We start from the raw sequence: 20,040 nt of genomic DNA, 5'->3' as shown, positions 1-20,040 counted from the left end.
GCCAAGTATTATAGCAAAAGGGGATCATTTTCCTCCTATGCCTTAGTTCATAGTCCAAAATCCCTTTTTATATTCCTGGGAGAGGGATTGGAGGGAGAAAGAAAGATACATCCTAGGTCTCCGAGCCATTGGACAGGCAGTGAGGGAGGAACAAATTACTTCCTTCAAATTCTACAAACTGCCTGTTTCCTTTCTATCATACAGTAAAGTGAATGTCAGGGTCAATCACCAAGTCTGATTGCCTTTCAGCATTTTATCAACTGAAGAAATTCACCTAGATTTTGGCACAGGTGAATTGACAATTTTGTTCATTAGAAGCATTATGTAATTTCGAAAAAAACACATCCCATAAGTTTATACAGATCTTCCTAAAGTTTTCTTCAATTTTATTGAAATGTAATTGTAATGCTTTTTGAGTTTCATTTATACCAAATCAGTTGACTGTTTTCAGCATTTTCATCAAGAATGCAATTATTTGATCTTGTCTTACCATACAGAAATCAAGGTAACATGTTTGTGTTTTGCACATATAATTTCACTATGTGTCTTCTTCACACAGTATTCAATGCATTTTCCATAGGCAAACTTTCTTACCCTTCGGCATTTTGTAACTAATTTTTTTCAAATATCATTTTACCTATTTAAATGTAAATCCCAATGAGAATATATCCAGAGATTCTTGATGTTTACATAAGAGTGTACAGCTTATTTTTTCCATAAACTGTTTATAATTATAATCAGGTGTTCTGTTCTTGACTTTAATCAGAATATCCTCTGAAGTTTATGTTAAGAATCCTTTTGCAGCTTCTGAATTTCACAATATTGCTGTTCTTATTTAAATGCAAGAAAGCATAATTTTACAGCGGCATATGCCTAAATCCTAGTCAGACTTTTATGCATCTTGAGATATAATACATAATATATTATTTTATAAAAGTCTGTCAATCTTCCTTTCACTCTTATAAAATACAATTTACTGGATATAATTATAAGCCTATGTCCACATTCAATGCAATAAATATTTATTGAAAACCTACTAAGTATATGAAGCCCTGCTAAATGCTAAAAAATGTAAATTAAAGTCAAAACAGCTCTTGATTCAGGGAGCTATAATTGTCATATATGAAAAAGGACTTGTTACTGAAGATATAATTGATAGATAAAGTGTGAAACAGATGGCACAGTGGTTTGGGATTCTCAAAATTATGGCCACAAGCAAAAAACTAGATTTGAGCCTTACCTTAAAGGATGATCTGGACTTACATAAGTGGAATTCAAGGGATATAGGCTATACTGAATAACCATGGAGGGAAAACATCAAGTTCGACTGTCTCATGAGGCTGACATGAATATTTCCATCTTATCTTCCAAAAATGTCATTGTTATTTTTAACTTGTAAATGCATTTTTCTAAACTGATGTCTGAAGGTGAGGTTGTCCTTTCAGTCTAAAAGGGCATCCTGAACCTTTAGAGAGCCATGTATAAAAAGATTTTGGACAAAAATTCTGAAAAATGACTAGGCTATATTATAGAAAGCCCTATGAGTCTTAAGGATTGAACTACTTCAGATCAATTTCTCAGTTCACAATAATTGTTGAGAAAATAATACATTACATTTGGCTTTATTTCCAGATAGGCTTTGTTTAAAAAGTGCCTGATTAAAGGACTTCTAATACAAGTAAACCCTTTCTGTGGTCATGTACCCAAAATCTAAATTGCCTACCTGGGATGAGTGGGCTTTCTTTAGCTGCTAGCTAGTTCACAAATTCCTTATCTCTAGAACTTGACTTTAGAAAATCATTGTGATTGGTCTCTAGGTAAAATTGCTTGTTCTGCTTGGGAATTTCAAACATCTTCATGACAGCTTTAGTGTTTTAGGTAATCAGCCACTGCCCAGTCTCTGTTTTGTTTTATTTCCAACCAATTATAGCAATTGTAGGTTTTCTACCTTCAGAGGACAGAACTGTGTAAGTATTCTCCAGACATGATGTTAACTGGTGAGGCGGTCAGATACAGAAGCGGTGTTGACATTCCCTACTTGAAGCTTCCACAAAGGATCAAACCCAGGGAAAAGAAATAGTTGTAGTGATTGTGCCTGACCTGGTATCCCTCAATAAGCAATTGGAAATGTATTAGTTAGGGTCCCCAGAAAAACAGACAGGAGATATACCGTATCGATATCTGTATCTATATCTATATCTACATCTATCATCTATGTCCATATCTGTATCTGTATCTATACCTATACTTATATCTTTATCATCTATATCTATAGCTATGTAACTATTATGACATTCATTACAGGAATTGGCTCATGCAACTGTGGGGATTGGCAAGTTCAAATTTCAAAGGGCAGACCTTAAGCTGGAAACTCTGATGAAGGTTTGGATGAATTCCTGAGGTGAAGCTGGCCAGCTAAAGTAGAGAGAAAAATTCTTCTTTCTGACCACTGAAATCATCAGCTCTCCCTTTAAGGCCTTCAAAGATTGGATGCCACTTCTCTCAGAGCTGAAGGCAATCTCCTTTGCTGATTGTAGATGTAATTGGCCATTGAGGCAATCAGCTGACTGATGATTTAAATCCCTGAAATATCCTCACTGTAACAATCAAACCAGTGTTTGCTAGATGCAAACAACTGGATGCCATAACCTGGCCAAACTGACACATGAACTTAACCATCATAAGGAAGGAACTGAACTTTTTTTGAGGAGAAGAATGATATGACCAGAACTGAATATTGCAGAGAGCAGTTTGGCAATGGTGTCAAAGTTATATCACAGAAGGAAAGTATTAATTATTTAATCTAATCAAGTGTGAAGTAATAAAAGTCAGCAGGGGACATCAAAAGGAAAATACTTGATTTAAGAAGCACTGGACACCTTAACTAATTGGATGGGGGTAGGTTGTAAGTAAGGAGTAACTAAGTTTTCAAGTCTTCATGATTGAGAAAATAATTGACTGCTATATAAAAAGGGATTCAAAAGAAGAAAGTAGTTTTGAACTGGAAATTGGCAAAATTGGGTTTGGGCCCAAGAGGGAATAAACACAAATTTGTACAGAAGACAAAAGAAAATAAGATCTGATTCATGAAAGGGAGATAAGAATAGAGAATCAGAGGAACAGATTTGGTTCACATGCAAAAAATTAAAATCCTCCTTTGCAAAAAAAAAATGAGTAAAAGGTTTATATTTGGGAAAGAAACAGCAGATGGCTATTAGTGACCTGTAAATAATTTTCATATTAATTTTAAAGAAATCTTTCATCTTTATTAAGACTGTAATCAAAATGCTAAGTACTTCATGGTAATATTGGAATACAAAACAAAGAAAAATCTAAATAGCAATCAATTTTGAGAAGTTCTGTCTTATGATACTTGTAGTTTAGAATGACTTAGAAAGCAAAGTCTAAATAAATCACCCTCTCTTTTTAAGGATTGAAGCCCATTATGCTCTTACTTCAGCAAATCATTTCATAGTTCTGAGTTCAGAGTCTGTTGAATCAAAGTGGGTAGATTAATGAGGAAAACTTCTACAGGATTTTCTTTTATTCTGAATCAAGCACATATAAAGAATTACATAATATGCATTCTAGCATTTTGAACCAAAAGTTCAATGTTTACAGGCCTCAGGCAAATTTTCAATGCCTTCCAAAAGTATTAGGCATACAGTCAAGAAGAAAATTCACTCTCCATTGGAGCCTACTAAATCAACACTTGTCATTTTAAATCCCTCATCTATTTCCACTGTTTAGAAAATGCAGTTAGTAATCCTAATGTGAAAGAAAGTTCAATATAGAACTGCATATTGTATTTGAAACTGGAATTGTGCTAAATAAAGCAAATTGAAGAAGCATTATCAGTCATGTTTTATTTATTTTTGCAATTTAGCTCTTTTTTAAATACAAAAATTTAGAATCAAAATATATTATAGTTGGAAGGGAGCTCTGCCTTCCCTTCTGAATTACAACAAAAGATAGGTCTTAGGACTCTGAGGAGCAATGGAATAAACCGGGATCATTCCACAAATTTTTATTCCAAAGTTATTTTTAAAACCTGTGGTAACATCCTATATGCACACTCAAATCTCATATACTAAATATCAACATACTATCACTACTTTTTAATTTATAATTTTGGATAATTTAGTTTGGAGAACTTGAGATAAAAACCTCTTTTGTTGTGTCTGTTAACTGAAGAGTTTAAAGAAATTGCAAATTCAGCTTTTAAAAAATGTTATCACATACCAGAGGGTTGCAGTCTGAATATGGGGATCTCTTAAAAACAACAGACATGGAAAAATTAAGTTGTCCAACATTTTTAAGGAAGCACATGAAAGAGTAACTGTAACAAAGAGTAAATAAATTAAAATGATAAAGCTAACAAAAAGTGATGCCTTATCTGTAACCTCATTTTTTTTATATTTTTATATTCACCAGACTGACCCACTGTTCTCATAGACTGACTTTAAAATAATTAAACATTATAAATTTTACATATAACATTTAAATGTGTGAATTTTTTCAATTAATTATTTGTTCAAAGGGTTTCACAGCTAATGTGATGTAAACAACCATAAAATACATAAACCTCATTCTAAAGCCCAAGAGGGGTAAGTGATTGGTCATGATTACAAACAACATTATTATTCAAATCAAGATTGGACCATGATTACTGATTGCCAATTCCATTATTTCCATTACGCCCTCAGTTCTCTCAAAGTGAATTTATTTTTTTCAATCATGAGTTTTCAGTTTGGGGTTCATCATGAATGATCTACATAGGACCCAACATAGGTAAAAATCTGGCATAAATGTATGACCAGAATCTTTCTAAATTGTCATAAAAAGTAAAAATTCCACAATACACCTACCTTAAGCCAAATTATATACATAAACTCTTTTCATATTTTAAAAGTCATTCTAGCTGACAACTCCAAGAAAACCTACAAATATACCTCTTTGTATCCTGAGTCTATAAAATATATTACAGATGAAATGTGTACTCATCCAATCAGCATCTAATTTTCAGTTAGTGGTCTAGAAGCCTTCCTGTAACCACAATACATATGTATCACACATGTGAACACACACACACACACACATTCACCCAGATAACCTAAGCAACACACATACACCCTCACACATAGTGCATTCTGGATGATATAAAGCTTTTACAACAATATACCTTGACACATAGTTGGAAGGTTAAATAAATTAGCCAAGTACTTTAAGTTGATGGTTATATTACTATTATTTATTCTCAGTAGAATCAGAATTCTTTTAGATTATTATAACCAGAAGGTAAGAAAATAGTTTGTAATGCCTGTATCTCACAAAAATCACGTAAAATATTCATAGTCTGCCTGTCTTGAGCTGTGCCTTTTATAATTCTGACCCTTAGCTTCATGAGTAACTTCATTTGGTTCAAAAAAAAAAAAAATGAAAACAAAATGCAGTCTCATGCAGTAGAGACAAATACCACATTCTTAAAATACCACAGGCACAACCTACATGTCCATAGTTTGGGCAGTGTTTCCATAGCTCCTAAGGTTGACTTACCTTTCATATTTTAAGCTGGACTTTCACTGTTTTATTTTTTTAAATTTGATTTTATTGAGATTGTTCATATACCATACAAGCATCCAAAGATCCAAAGTACACAATCAATTGCCCACAGTACCATCATACAGCTATGCATCCATCACCATAATTAATATTTTTTTTCAATTTTTAGGACATTTTCATTACTCCAGAAAAGAAATAAAGACAAAAAAGAAAACTCAAATTGTCCCATACCCCTAACCACTCCCCATCCAATATGACCCATAGTAGTGGTATCTGTTACTGTTGATGAAAGAATGTTAAAATACTACTAACTGTAGCACATAGTTTGCAATAGGTATATTTTTTCCCTATATGCCCTTCTATTATTAACTTATAGTGTAATAGATTTGTTCTAGTTCATGAAAGATTTCTAATATTTGTACAGTTAGTCATGGACATTGTTCACCACAAGATTCACTGTTTTATTCATTCCCATATTTTAACCTCCAACTTTCCTTCTGGTGACATATGACTCTAAGCTTCCTCTTCCCACCACATTCACACATTCAGCACTGTTAGTTATTCTTACAATAACATGCTACTGTCACCTCTGTCCACTTCCAAACAATTAAGTTCAACCTAGTTAAACATTCTGCTCATAATAAGCAACCACGCCCCATTCTTCAGCCTCATTCTGTCCTGGTAACTTACATTTCATGTCTATGAGTTACATATTATAATTAGTTCTTATCAGTGAAACCATAAAATATTTGTCCTTATATGTCTGACTTATTTCACTCAATATAGTGCCCTCAAGGTTTCTTATCATTTTTTTTGTTTTTGTTTTTTTTTAAGACAGTTTTGTTCACCTACCACATATTCCATCCTAAGTAAAAAATTGATGGTTCCCTGTATAATCACATATTTACGCATTCACCACCATCACCATTATCTATATAAGGACATCTCCATTTCTTCCACAAAGAAGGAGGAAGAGTCAAAGACAATAGAGAGACAAAAGAAAAAGAAAGAAAGAAAAAAGACAGATAAAAAAGCAACAGAAGGAAAGATAGAATTAAACTAAGGTACAATAAAAGAGTCAGACAATATCACCAATGCCAGGAGTCCCATACCCCTCCCTTTTGTCCCCCTCTTATAGGCATTTAGCTTTGGTATATTGCCTTTGTTACATTAAAGGAAGCATAATACAATATTTCTGTTAACTATAGTCTCTAGTTTGCATTGACTGTATTTTTCCCCCAATACCATCCCATTTTTAACACTTTTCAAGGTTGACAATCATTTGTTCTCCCTCATGTAAAAACATATTTGTACATTTTATCACAATTGTTGAGCACTCTAGGTTTCACTGAGTTATACAGTCTAAGTCTTTACCTTTCCTCTGTCCTTCTGGTGTCCCACATGCTCCTAACCTTCCTCTTTCAATCATACTTACAGTCATATTTGTTCAATGGACTTACATTGTTGTGCTACAATCACCCAAAATCGTGCTCCAAATCTCTCACTCCTGTCTTTTCCTATCTGTCTGTAGTGCTCCCTTTAATATTTCCTGTAAAGCAGGTATCTTGTTCACAAACTCTGTCATTGTCTGTTTGACTGAGAGTATTTTAAGCTCTCCCTTATATTTGAAGGACAGTTTTGCCAGATATAGGATTCTTGGTTGGTGGTTTTTCTCTTTCAGTATCTTAAATATATCACACCACTTCCTTCTTGCCTCCGTGGTTTCTACTGAGAAATCCTCACATAGTCTTATCAAGCTTCCTTTGTGTGTGATGGATTGCTTTTCTCTTGCTGCTTTCAGGATTCTCTCTTTCTCTTTGACTTTTGATAATCTGATTATTAAGTGTCTTGGTGTAAGTCTATTCAGATCTATTTTGTTTGGGTATGCTGCACTTCTTGGATCTGTAATTTTATGTCTTTCAGAAGAGATGGGAAATTTTCATTAATTATTTCCTCTATTATTGTTTCTGCACCTTTTCCCTACTCTTCTTCTTCTGGGACACCCATGACATGTACATTCATGTGTTTCATGTTGTCATTAAATTCCATGAAAGTTTTCTCATATTTTTCCATTCTTTTCCCTATCTGTTCTTTTGTGTGTAGGATTTCAGGTGTCTTGTTCTCCAGTTCCTGAGTGTTATCTTCTGCCTCTTGAAATCTGCTGTTGTATGTCTCTATTGTGTTTTTCATCTCTTGTGATGTGCCTTTCATTTCCATAGATTCTGCCAGTTGTTTTTTCAAACTTTCAATTTCTACCTTATGTTTGCCCAGTGTTTTCTTTATATCCTTTGTCTCTTTTGCCATATCTTCCCTGAACTCATTGATTTGGTTTTTGTATTGATTTAGCGTGTTTCTTTGAAAATCTTTTATTGGAAAATTTATTTAAAATGAAACAATATCTCAACTGTTTCTTAATTGAGGTGTAAGTGTGTTCCTTTGACTGGGCCATATCTTTGTTTTTCCTAGTGTATTTTGTAGTTTTCTGTTGTCTAGGCATCTAGTTTTCTTGGATCCCCAATCAGATTTTCCCAGACGAGAATGGGTTCAGGTCTCAGAATGGGGTTATATTCAGTTTCAAGTTTCCCTGAGGGTGTATCTTAGAAGATTGACAGACTCTGCTGTGAGGCCTGTAGCCACTGTGCTTTTCCTAACCTGACCAGCAGGTGGCATCTGTCAGCCTGTTGCTCTCCACTGGTGTAAATAGGTGTGGCCACTTTACTTCTTATTTAAGGTGTTTCTGTTTTGACTGTTTTTCTCCAGGCCCTGGGGTCTAGTTCTGAAGGGAAGGCCAGCACTAGAGCTGAGCCCCACCTCCTTCCTCTTAGGGAAGATGCACCCACTAGGGAGTTATCTTTTGCATTTGAATAGCTCCTTTGTCTCTCTGACTCTGTTAACTCCACCCCTGTCTGGGTCAGAGCACTGAAAACTGAAAATAGCTGAGGCTGTCTCCACTGAGCCACTCAGGATGAGAGAGAGAAAAAGGGAAAGAAAGCCCTTTTTCAGAGCCAGTCCACAGTCACCTAGTTTCACCCATGTGTCAAGAGACAGCACCTTGTCTTCTGGGGTCCCTTTTCTGGGGCACAGGCATCTTCTGGCTCTTTAAGGTTAGTTGTCTCTAAAAGCCTCTATATTTTTCCTTCTTTTTTTAATTAATTTTTCTTTTCATCAGCCCCACCTCCTTTCCACTGGGAATGACCTCAGGGTCCTTTGCTGTTTGTTAAGGGTCTGTCTGTGTTTGCAGCTTGTATTCTTCAGTCCACATTTGTTAATTAAAACCGTATTTGGAGCTGGGCTGAGCTATATTCGCTTGCTCCAGTACTGCTGCTTTCTCCCACAGTGAGGTTTTGCAGCTCAGCAGTTTTTACTTACAGATTTTATCTGTGATCTCAGGCATTCCACCCAATCCAGGTTGGTGTATGATATGTGGACAGTCGCGATTGTCTCCCAGCAGTTGTTCCAGATTATTTACTAGTTGTTCTTGATTGTTTATTAGTTGCTCCAGGGGACTAACTAAATTCCACACCTCTCTATGCCTCCATCTTGCCCTGCCCCTCACTGTTTTATTTTTGACTGCCCAATAATTTCATCCAGATTAAATGTTTCTACATTATTCAATGGCTGCTATAAGTAGACCTAGTTTAAGGATAATCTGATTAAAAGTCAGAATTTTAAAAATCTATAAATTCAGGCTCTATAGGTTAAAAATAGTTTGTTGTAATTTACCCCACAGCAATGCAAAAAGAACACCAAGATATAGAAAAAAGTAAGTTCAATCTGAATGTCCATCAATAGCAAGTAAGTTAAATAAGTGATTAGACATCTATATGATAGAATAATTTGCAGCCACGTAAGAGTACATCATATTTTTGACTTCTGACCATGAAGGAAAACTGATAACTGACTAGTCCTCCTACTATAAACAATTGGAAAACTGGACAGTTTATAGGAAACAACTGTTTTCAGACTTTGGATAAAAAGCAAACAGGACTGTGATCTCTGAAAAAAAAGAAACTGAGAAGTCAATTCTAGGTTTTAGTTTCCTATGCTGCTGAAGCAAATACTATGAAATGGGTTGGCTTAAACAATGGGAATTTACTAGTTTACAGTTTTGAGGCTGGGAAAATATCCAAATCAAGGCATCTTATAAGCAATGCTTTTTCTCCTCAGCAACACAGCAAGGCACATGGTGGCACTGCTAGTTTCTCCCTTCTCTTCTTAATTTCATTGATTTCAACTTCTTGCTTTCATAGCTTTTCCCCACTCTGTCTGAATTTCATTTCTTTATAAAAGAGTCAGTAGTAGGGTTCAGACCCATTCTGACTGAGGTGGGTCACACTTTAACTGAAGTAGCTGCATCAAAAGTCCTACTTATAATGGGGCCCATACCCACAGGAATGGATTACCTTTAAGAAGATATTTTCCTGGGGTACATACAGCTTCAAACCACCACAATGTGATCACCTTGTTTTGTTTTTGCTTGTCTGTTTGTTTTTAATTAAGTTAGAAAACAGTGGATAATGGAAGAACCCTAAAGAGCACAGTACTCAGGCTAAGATATGGAGAAGGAGATTGAACTTTGGGGAGGTTAAAACTACTGGAATTTGTGGGAGTTTGAGTAAGGAGAGATCTAGGCAGAGAAAGACATCCATAAATCTACATAGGAGTCACCTTGAGTCTGAGGCTGATAGGAAAGATGTGTATGCATATACTAAAATTTCATGAGTCAAGGCAAACAACAATATAGTTGCAAGAACAATATGATGAGTTGTGAATTCAAAATCTACCAAGAGCTCACAGGAGGCTGGAGACTTCCAAGTTATGACCAACTAGATTGGAGATACCTCTTTGAACACCTAACATATTCAGCAGAGACCCAAAGAAAAGACCATGCCTTAAGAATAGGGCAAAACCAGCCATATACTAAGGGCTATGCTACACGCATCCCCAAAAAAGCATATAAACAAGCCCCGAAAGGTCATGATGTTTCAAGTAAATTGACTACCTACCAGAACAACCCCCATACTATTTAAATTGAGGTACTCAAACTTGGCCCTTTAAGCATTTGGGGATGGCTAATTCTTGTTGTCTTACACACTATAGGATACTTAGTAGCATTTCTGGCCTCTGCTCACTAGATACCATTAGCAGATACCTCCAACCCAAGTTGTGACACCCAAAAATTCTTCAGACATTGCCAAATGTTTGATGGGTGGGAGGGGTTGAGGGGGTGTATAGAGAGGCGGATAATCACCTGTGGTTGAGAACCACAGATTTAAAGGGTGAAAAACAAATCCAAACATTCAAGAACATAATATTCACTACATCTTGCATTCAGAAAAGTTAATTATTAGAAATACAAAGAAGCAGAAAAATGTGATCCACAGCCAGGAGAGATATAAGTTACTAAACAGATACTGAAATGACAGAAATAATGTCCTTTTCTGCTAAGGACAGGACTTACAAAGTAAATAAAATATATGACAATAATGGCATAAAGGACATGCTAGGGTAAAATGAAATTATACTGTTATAAGATTCTTGTATATAAAATGGTATAATATTACTTGATGATACACTATAACAAAGATGCATAACTTTTAAAGCAACAACTAAAAAATAAAAGCAAGAAATAACATTGAACTTTAAATGGAATACTAAAACATACTCAACTAATCCATATAAGGCAGTGTATCAGTCAGGGTTTTACCAGAAAAACAGAATCCTTTAATAGAGATATGCATCTGTCTGTCTGTCTATCTATCTACCTATCTATCTGACCATGACTGACACACTGCCTTGTTAAGCTAGTCAAGTATGAAATCTCTAAGGCAGGCTGACAGGCTAGAAACTCTCTGGTGCAAAAGTTGATGCTGCAGTCCACAGGCAGAATTTGTTCTTCCTTAGGGAAATCTCAGTTTTGTTCTTAAGGCCCACTCAGAGTTTGGAGGATAATCTTGTTTCTTTAAAAGTCAACTTATTGTAGATGTCAATCATATACAAAATAACCTATAAAGCAATTAATTAAAGATTAATGTTTGATTGACTAACTAGGTTGACACCAAGTTGAGACATTACAGGTGGTAAAAAAAGAAAAAAAAGGAAAAAGTACCTAAGAATAGATGGAACAAATAGAAAACAAATAACAAGATACAAGAAGATAGGCTTAACTTTAACAGAGTAATAATTGCATTCAATGCAAAAGGTTTAAACACACAAATTAAAATGTGGGGGTATTGTCAGACTGGATATAAAATAAGACCAAGCTTTAAACTGTTTATAAGAGATAACCTCTAAATGAAAAGTTACAGATAGATTAAAAGTAAAAGGAAGGAAAATATTTACTATGAAAGCTCAAATAACAAGAAAGACAGAGAGATTATATAAATTTAAGGCAAAATAAGCTTCACCAATATCTGCAATGAAAGAGGGTACATTTCAAGAGATCCTACAGTCATTAAAAAACATCAGATAATATTATAAACATTTTTATGTCAATAAATTCAATAAATAAGATAAAATGTAAAAACCCTTTAAAAAACAGAAATTGCCAAAACTATCACAAGAAGTTTCAAAAATTGTAATAGTAATATATTAATTAAAGAAATTAAATTTGTTATTGACAACTTCCCCATGGAAAAACTCCATGGCCAGATGTATTTACTAGTGAAAATTTTCAGCATTTAAGGAAGAAAATTACAAAGCCTACACCAACTTTTCCAGAAAACAGAGGAAGACAGGATAATTTCCAACTCATTTTAAAAGGATAGAAATGCCCTGATAACAAAACCAAAGACATGACAAAAGAAAGGAAAAGAAAGAGGTGGGGAGAGGAGAGAAGGAAAAAGTGGGAGGCGGGGAAGGAGAGGGAGGAAAGAAAGGAAGGAAGGAAGGGAGAGAGAGAGGAAGGAAGGAAGGGAGGGAGGGAAGGAGGGAGGAAAGGGAGATTTACAGACCACAATCTTTTATGAACATAAATGCAAAGGTCTTTTTAACAAATATTTGCAAATTTAATCCAGCAAATATTGAAAGGATCAAACATGACCAAACAGGTTCTGAGAATTCAAGGTTGGTTTATCACACAAAAAACTATTAATGTTATCTCATAACATTAACAGAATAAAGAGAAAATAGTCATGTGTTCATCTCAATACACTGAAGAAAGAGCATTTGAAAGAATTCGATATGCATTCATGATAAAATACTTTCAGCATACTAGGAATGGAAGAGAACTTCACCTGTAGAAAAACATCTACAAAAATCTAACAACTAGCATTACACTTGATGGTGTGAAAGATTTCATACTTTTCCCCTAATATTGGTAATATGGGAAGGAAATCTGCTCTCACCTCTTCTATTTAATATTGTACTGAAAGTCCTAGCCAATAAAATAAAATATAAACAAGCAAAAATAAAGCATATAAATTTAAAATGAAGTAATATTATTACCTTTATTCACATACACTGTGATTGAGTACAAAGGAAAACCCAATGTACCTCAAAAATTTCCCAAAATGAGTCAATTAGTCAAAGTTGCAAAGCAATTATAAAAACAACTGCATTTCTACAAACTAACAAAAAACAATGGAAAACAAAAACAGAAAAACTATTTAAAATCTTTTAAAAAAACAAAATAATTAGAAATAACAATAAAATATGTGGAAAACTAATACAATGAAAAATGCAAACCATAGCTGAAAGAACTAAACATTGTAAACAAATGGAGAAATTTACTCCAGGGTGTATTATTCCAACATAGTTGATATTTTAAATGTCAAATATCCCCAAATTGATCTGTAGATTCACTGAAATTTCAATTAAAATCTTAAGTGTTTTAGTAAAAATTTACAAGTTGATACTAAAAGTTATATGAAGATGAAAAGGATATAGAATAGGTAAAACAAATTTGGGACCTTTACAATATCTGATTTCAAGACTTATTTTAAGTTATGGTGGTCAAGATAATGTGAAAATTACTCAAGGATAAATAAATAGATACTGTAAAGTACTACAGAGTACATTTACTGACTCACACATTTATGGTCAATTGATTATTAACAAAGGTGTCAACATAATTCAATGGGAGAAAAATCATCTTTTCAATAATTGGTGCTTAAATACTTGCATATGCATTTGGAAGAAATTTAACCTCAGCATGTAACTTCAGCCTTTCAAAAATTCAGTATGAAATGGACCATAGATTACAAGTTAATGTGAAAACTACAAAACAGCCAAAAATATGGGAGAAAAATCTTCTTAACTTTGGGTTAGGCAAAAATTGCTTAGAAAGACATAAAACTCTCTAAACATGAAGAATTTTTAATTGCCCTTTAGTAAAATTAAAAACTTTTGTACAAAAGAAACAATTGAGAAAATGAAAATAAAAGCCACAGACTGAGCAAAAATATCAGCAATACATTTATTTGACAAAGGTCTTATACAACAAGTACATATAAAACTCATAAACTTTAACAAAATACTCAAAAGAAACAATGTTATGTACATATGTTTCACTAAAGAAGATATACAATGGTCTAATAAGTACATGAAAAGATGATTGGTCATCAAGGAAAGACAAATTAAAGCACAATGATATATACTACACACACACTAGAATGTTAAAAATTTAAAAGCCTGGCAATATTTATGGAACACTATTCTCCAATCACTTTGGAAAACGGTTGCATAGTTTCTTATGCAGCTGATGCAGTATTAAACGTATCTACCCATATTTGCTAGAGATTTAAATTCATTTTCTCTAAGGTATCTTCCTTATACTTAGTTTTAAATGATTAGGAATTAACAGTGGAGTTTCATAAATTAGTTTGTAAGCTAATTTTTTCAGAAAAAAAAAAAAACTTCCTAGTTTTCAAAATCTCATGCTACTTAATGAAAAGTATATCTGCCTATCCAGTTACCAAGGTAGTATCTTGTTGCCTATTGTGTTTCATCATCATCTCCAAACAGCTCTTTCAAAAGTATAATGCTCATTTCCCTTCACTGTTTTGTATAGCTTTGGCAAAAAATAATTTTAATGTTTTGCTAGATCTGCTTCATGGAGTTAATTTCTGAACAAGGTGGCTTCTTAAAGTCTTAGAACTGAGGAAGGAGCACTTGTTAGCTAATCAGATCTGGAATTGTCACAACTGATTGTGGGTCAATGGCTACATAATTTAATTTTTCTGAACATCATTCTGTAAATTTGAATTCCTATTCTGTGCCAAGCACTGGGCTCACCTAAAAAAAAAATGAGCTAACTACCTTAACTCCTCTTAATTTAAAATTTCTACAATGTCAGAAATTTTCTAACATTTCCCAATTCAGAATAGAACTGAGACATTGAGAATTCCAATTTTTAATTAAAAGGATTCAATAAGATTGGGATGGGTTTTCTAGTTTCTTTTCTTAACACAGAAACACCCTTAATTCTATCCATGCATCATACATCATTTCTTTTAACTTTCCAGTTCAGTGCACATTTCCCTCAGTTAACAGATAATCAGAAAGAACACAAATAATATAACAGACCTAGGTTCAAGAAAATCAACTATTTTCTTTGTGGCTACATGTGCCATTTTGCTCTGTGTTCTTAGATGTTTTCAGTAGAAGTATATAGAGCTTGCTCCCTTCCTCACTGAGATCCTGAGAGGATTCTCCAACTTATATGCATAAACCACTTTGCCTCATTCAGAAGAAAGAAACTGTATATTGAGAGAACATTGCTATTATTTCCCTTATGGTACAAAACATGCTGCATGATAAGTTTTGCTTCCCAGAGGGATCAGCTATTCCCATTTTCTATTCAAAGGGGGATGAATTACGGTTGAGCAGGAGCACATGAAAGTTCTGTCAGTAAATACTGCTTTGAAATATTGCCTTTAGTGATCAAATAATTATAATTTTGCTGTGTTTTCCCATTTTAAAGCTAACACTACAAAACTTCAAAAATCTGACAATCATTCTCTTGCCAGTATGCAGATTCAAGTAATACAATACAGTGAAATTATATTTGAAAAATAGTTTTGCTGTGTGGCTAATTTACTTTACTTTCAGTGTGGCTGGAAAAAACAGCATTTTCTATTTTCTTCCACAAGGGTAAGAAATACAGATTTTAACATTAAGTCTGACAAGAGTGTGGGAGGTTAGAAATGGCAACACCAGACTCCTTCTCCCCTCTCTCTCTGTGTCACTTACTGCACACTGAACTAATCTCCTCAGCATAAACAAAACACACATCAAAGCAAGCAACACTAGACACAAAAAATAAATGAGCTTTATAAGAACCTTTTGTACAGAATAATGTGATTTCCACATGATCCCTAATGTAAAGCCCAAAGTATTAATTAAATAAAAGTAATGGCATCTCAATATAAACAGCAATCAATTTGAGTGAAAATGCTCAAACTCCCTCAAACTATTAGCTACAAACATCCAGCATATTAATATACAGCATGTGAAATTTATACTCACTAAACTTTCCCTCATTTTGTTTATATGTTGCTTGGTTTAAAAAGTTAGAACATTGACAGGTGCTAAAATGCTATATAAAAGGATATGTCATTTTTATGATTCTGAGATTACATCTTATATATGTATTGGAAAAGTAAGTGTCACTTTTGTTATCAGGTGGTGAATTGTGTTCCTCCATAAACAGGAGTTGTTGCAGAGCAAGGAGAAGGAAGGGAAGAGAAAAAACAACAACAAAACTGAGGGCATCAGTTTAACGTATTTCTGGGAGAGTATTCTGCTCTTGGACGTCTCGTTTCAACCCTGTGACATAAATTCTTCACAATTAATGGTATCTTGATATTCACTTGCCCTGTCTTGCAACATCCAGGAATGGAGAGGGACTGTTTAAACTCACATTGACTTTCTTTTAGAAATCTGATAGACTCCAGAAATTTCTACACAATAGATCACTTGGTTAGAAACCTAGTAGGTGATTACTACTGCATTTGAGAAGTTCTAAGTCAGTGCTTCTTACACTTTAGCGTACCTGGAGGGCTTGTGAAACAGACTCCTGGGCATCAGATCTGGATTGAGACATGAGAATTTGCATTTCCAAAAAAGCCTCCAGGTGATGCTGATGTTGCTAGCTTGCAGATGACACCTGAAGTAGCACTACTGTTAGTCATCATTTGGCAATATCATAACAGGAAGATTAAATGAATACCTACAGTAAATTCCATTCTTATTCATAAAGTCAAAAGTCAGATTCAGGCTACCATTTTTAGCAGAACTGTCTACCTTACATAGGTTCTCAGAGACTATCAGGAAAGCTGAAAACTATTCTCCAGGTTCAAAATTATAACCAAGTATCTCAGTTTTATTAGGTGCTTAGATGGTGGATAAATTGAGTCTATCAAAAAGTTAAGCTTTATTCCAAGTGAGAAAAAAATAATCGGTGCTACATAAAATGTTAGTCTTATGGCCACAAATGCACACAGTCCTCTCTCCCAATCTATATTTGCTGTGTGTCCCTTCTAACCAAAATAGGCCAGGGTCCTGATTAGATTTCTGTGGGGGTGGGGGCAGGAGGCTGTGGGAGAGGTTGTGACATATTCAAGAGCTCTCTGAATCTAAATTAAGGGTTGTTAAAATTTAAAGTGACTCTTCCAAACTACCATATGAACTTTGATATCCGCTGTAGCAGTCTGGGTCTAATTGGGAGCTAGAAATCCCACAGTAGGTGAAATAGAAGAAGTTTAATATAAAGAAGTATTAACTATGGTAAAAGACTGTATGATAGAAAAAAAAACTATCCATGGTATCCTAGAGCGGAGGTAGAGGATTCAAAGAAAACGTGAGTGGGGTTCAGATCTCTTTGGAGAAAGTGTAGCTCAGCCGCCTCGGCAGGGTTCACAGGTTTGGTCGGCCAGAGCTGGTCTGGAGTTGCTGGACAAGCACGAGACCACGCTCCCGAGAGTAGGCATCCAGCAACTGACGGTGTAGGCATGCAGTGGAAGTCCAGGTGCAGGCAGCAGCAGGTCTTCAGAAGGCACCGGATATATGGGCGCTTGCAGAGGGATGCTTTACAGTTTTCAGTACACAAGTCTTGCACATATTTTGCTAAATTTTGGGGTTTTGAGGCTATTATAAATGGTATTGTTTTTTGAATTTCATTTTCCAGTAACTTGTGGCTAGTACCTATGAATAAAGTGAATTTTTCTATATTGAACTTGTGTACTGAAAATTTCCTAAATTCTCTTTTGGCTATTTTGTTTACTTTTTGGCAGATTCTTTAGGATTATCTATGTATAAGATCATGCTATCTGCTAATAAAGATAGCTTTGCTTATTCCTTTCCAATCTTTATGCCTTTTATTTCTTTTTCTTCCCTTATTGTACTAATACCTCCAGTAAAATACTAAGATAGAAGTGGTAAGTGTGGACTTCCTTGTCTCATTCCTGATCCTATGGAAACATGTTTAGTATTTCATTGTTAAGTACAGTATTAGCTGTAAGTTTTTGTAGACGCTTTTTATCAGGATGAGGAAGTGCCTGCTAAGTGTAGTCTGCAAAAACTTTTTCTAGCATTGGATCTTAAATTATATTTCTGCATCCATTGGGATTGTAATTGTTTCCCTGATACTGTTAATATGGTGAATTTCATTGATTGATTTTCTAATGTTAAATCCACCTTTCATTTCTATGGTTAACTCCACTTGATCAGAAGCATTATCCATTTTCAATATTCTTTAGTATTGTTAGATTTGATTTCCTAATGTTTTGTTAAGGATTTTTGTGGTTGTATTAATGAGGGATATTTGTAGCTTTGTTTTTCTTTTCTTTTAATTGTCTGCCTGGTTTTGGTACTCGTAGATGATGTTCTTCTAAAATGAAATGTGAAATATTTTCTACCCCTATATTCTTAAAATGTTTTACAAAATAGGTACTATTCTTTAAATATATGAAAGCGTTTGCCATGAAGCCATCTGAGCCTAGGATTTTCCTGGGAAATTTTTAAATAAATTTTCTATTTCCTTAATAGTTACAGGGTTTTGGAATTTCTGTTTCATCTTGTGTCAGTGTTGGTAATTTGTATCGTACAAATAGGTCACCATTTTATCTAAGTTGTTGAATTTGTTACCATTTCATGCCTGTAAGACCTATAATGATGACCTCCTTTTACCCCTGATTCTAGTAATTCCTGCTCTCCTTCCTTTGAATTCTCTCTTAATATACCTACAGGTTTCACAATTCTTGATCTTTTCAAAGAAGTAGCTTCTGATTTCATTAATTTTCTCTATGTTCATATGGTTTTCTATTTCTTTTATTTCTGCTCTTATCTTTATTGTTTCCTTTCTTCAACTTTTTGGTTTAAATTTGCTAATTTTTGAGTTTCATAAGGTGAAAGCTTAGAAGCCTAGATAATTAATTTTCTCTTCTAATATAATTATCTGAAGTATAAGTTTTCCTCTAGACATTGCTTTAGCTGCAACCCACAAATTTTCATAGGTTGTGTTTTTATTATCATTCAGTCTAAAATATTTTCTAATTTCCCTTGTAATTTCTTTTTGACCCATAAGTTATTTAGAAGTATTGTGGTAAATGTACAAATATTTTGGTATTTTCCAGATTTTTTTTATTGCTTTTGATTTAGTATTGTGTTTTCAGAGAACATATTCTGAATGATTTCAACTGTTTTAAATTTATTGAGACTTTTTAATGGCCAAGCATATGTTCTATCTTGGTTAATGTTCTGTATACAATTAGAAGTAATGTGTACTCTGCAGTTGCTGCGTATAGTGTTCTATGAATGTTAATTATGCTAAATTGGTTGATAATGTCATTCAAGTCTTCTCTCTCTTCCTGATTTTCTATCTACTTGTTCTATTACTGATAGAGGCATTAAGGAATCACCAATTATAATTGTGAATTTATCTATTTCTTTGTTTAAGTTTGTCAGTTTTGCTTCATGTGTTTTAAAGTTTTATTCTTTTGTGCATACACATTTAGGCTTGTTATAGCTTTTTGACTAATTTAGTCTTTTGTCTAAATTGGGAAATGCCACCTTTATCTTTGGTAATATTACTTGTATTAGAGGCTGTTTTATCTGATATTAATATAGGTACTTCAGCTTCCTTATTATTAGAGTTTATTATTTTCCATTCTTTTATTTTTAAACCATCTGTGCTTTTATTATTAAAATGTGTTTCCTGTAGAGAGGATGTAGTTATGACTTGCTTTGCTTTAGCCATTCTATTTTTCAATTCATATTCTCATTCATTTAAATTTACTGCAATTATTAATAAAGTTGGAATTAAGTTTGTCTTTTCATTTGTCTCCTATTTGATGCATTGATTCTTTGTTTTGTTTTGTTTTTCTTTTCCTACCATTTCTTGGGCTAATTATTTCTGGTATTAAATTTTATCTCCTCTTTGGGTTTCTTGTCATTATTTTTTTTGTAGGTGATCTACAAAAAACTTATGCACCTTTAACTTATTACTGTCCCCAGTCCCATCTTTCTGGCTTTTGTCAT

The sequence above is a fragment of the Choloepus didactylus genome, chromosome 8 (assembly GCF_015220235.1).
Source record: "Choloepus didactylus isolate mChoDid1 chromosome 8, mChoDid1.pri, whole genome shotgun sequence".
Classification (NCBI taxonomy): Eukaryota; Metazoa; Chordata; class Mammalia; order Pilosa; family Megalonychidae; genus Choloepus; species Choloepus didactylus.
This window is presented reverse-complemented; position numbering follows the sequence as displayed.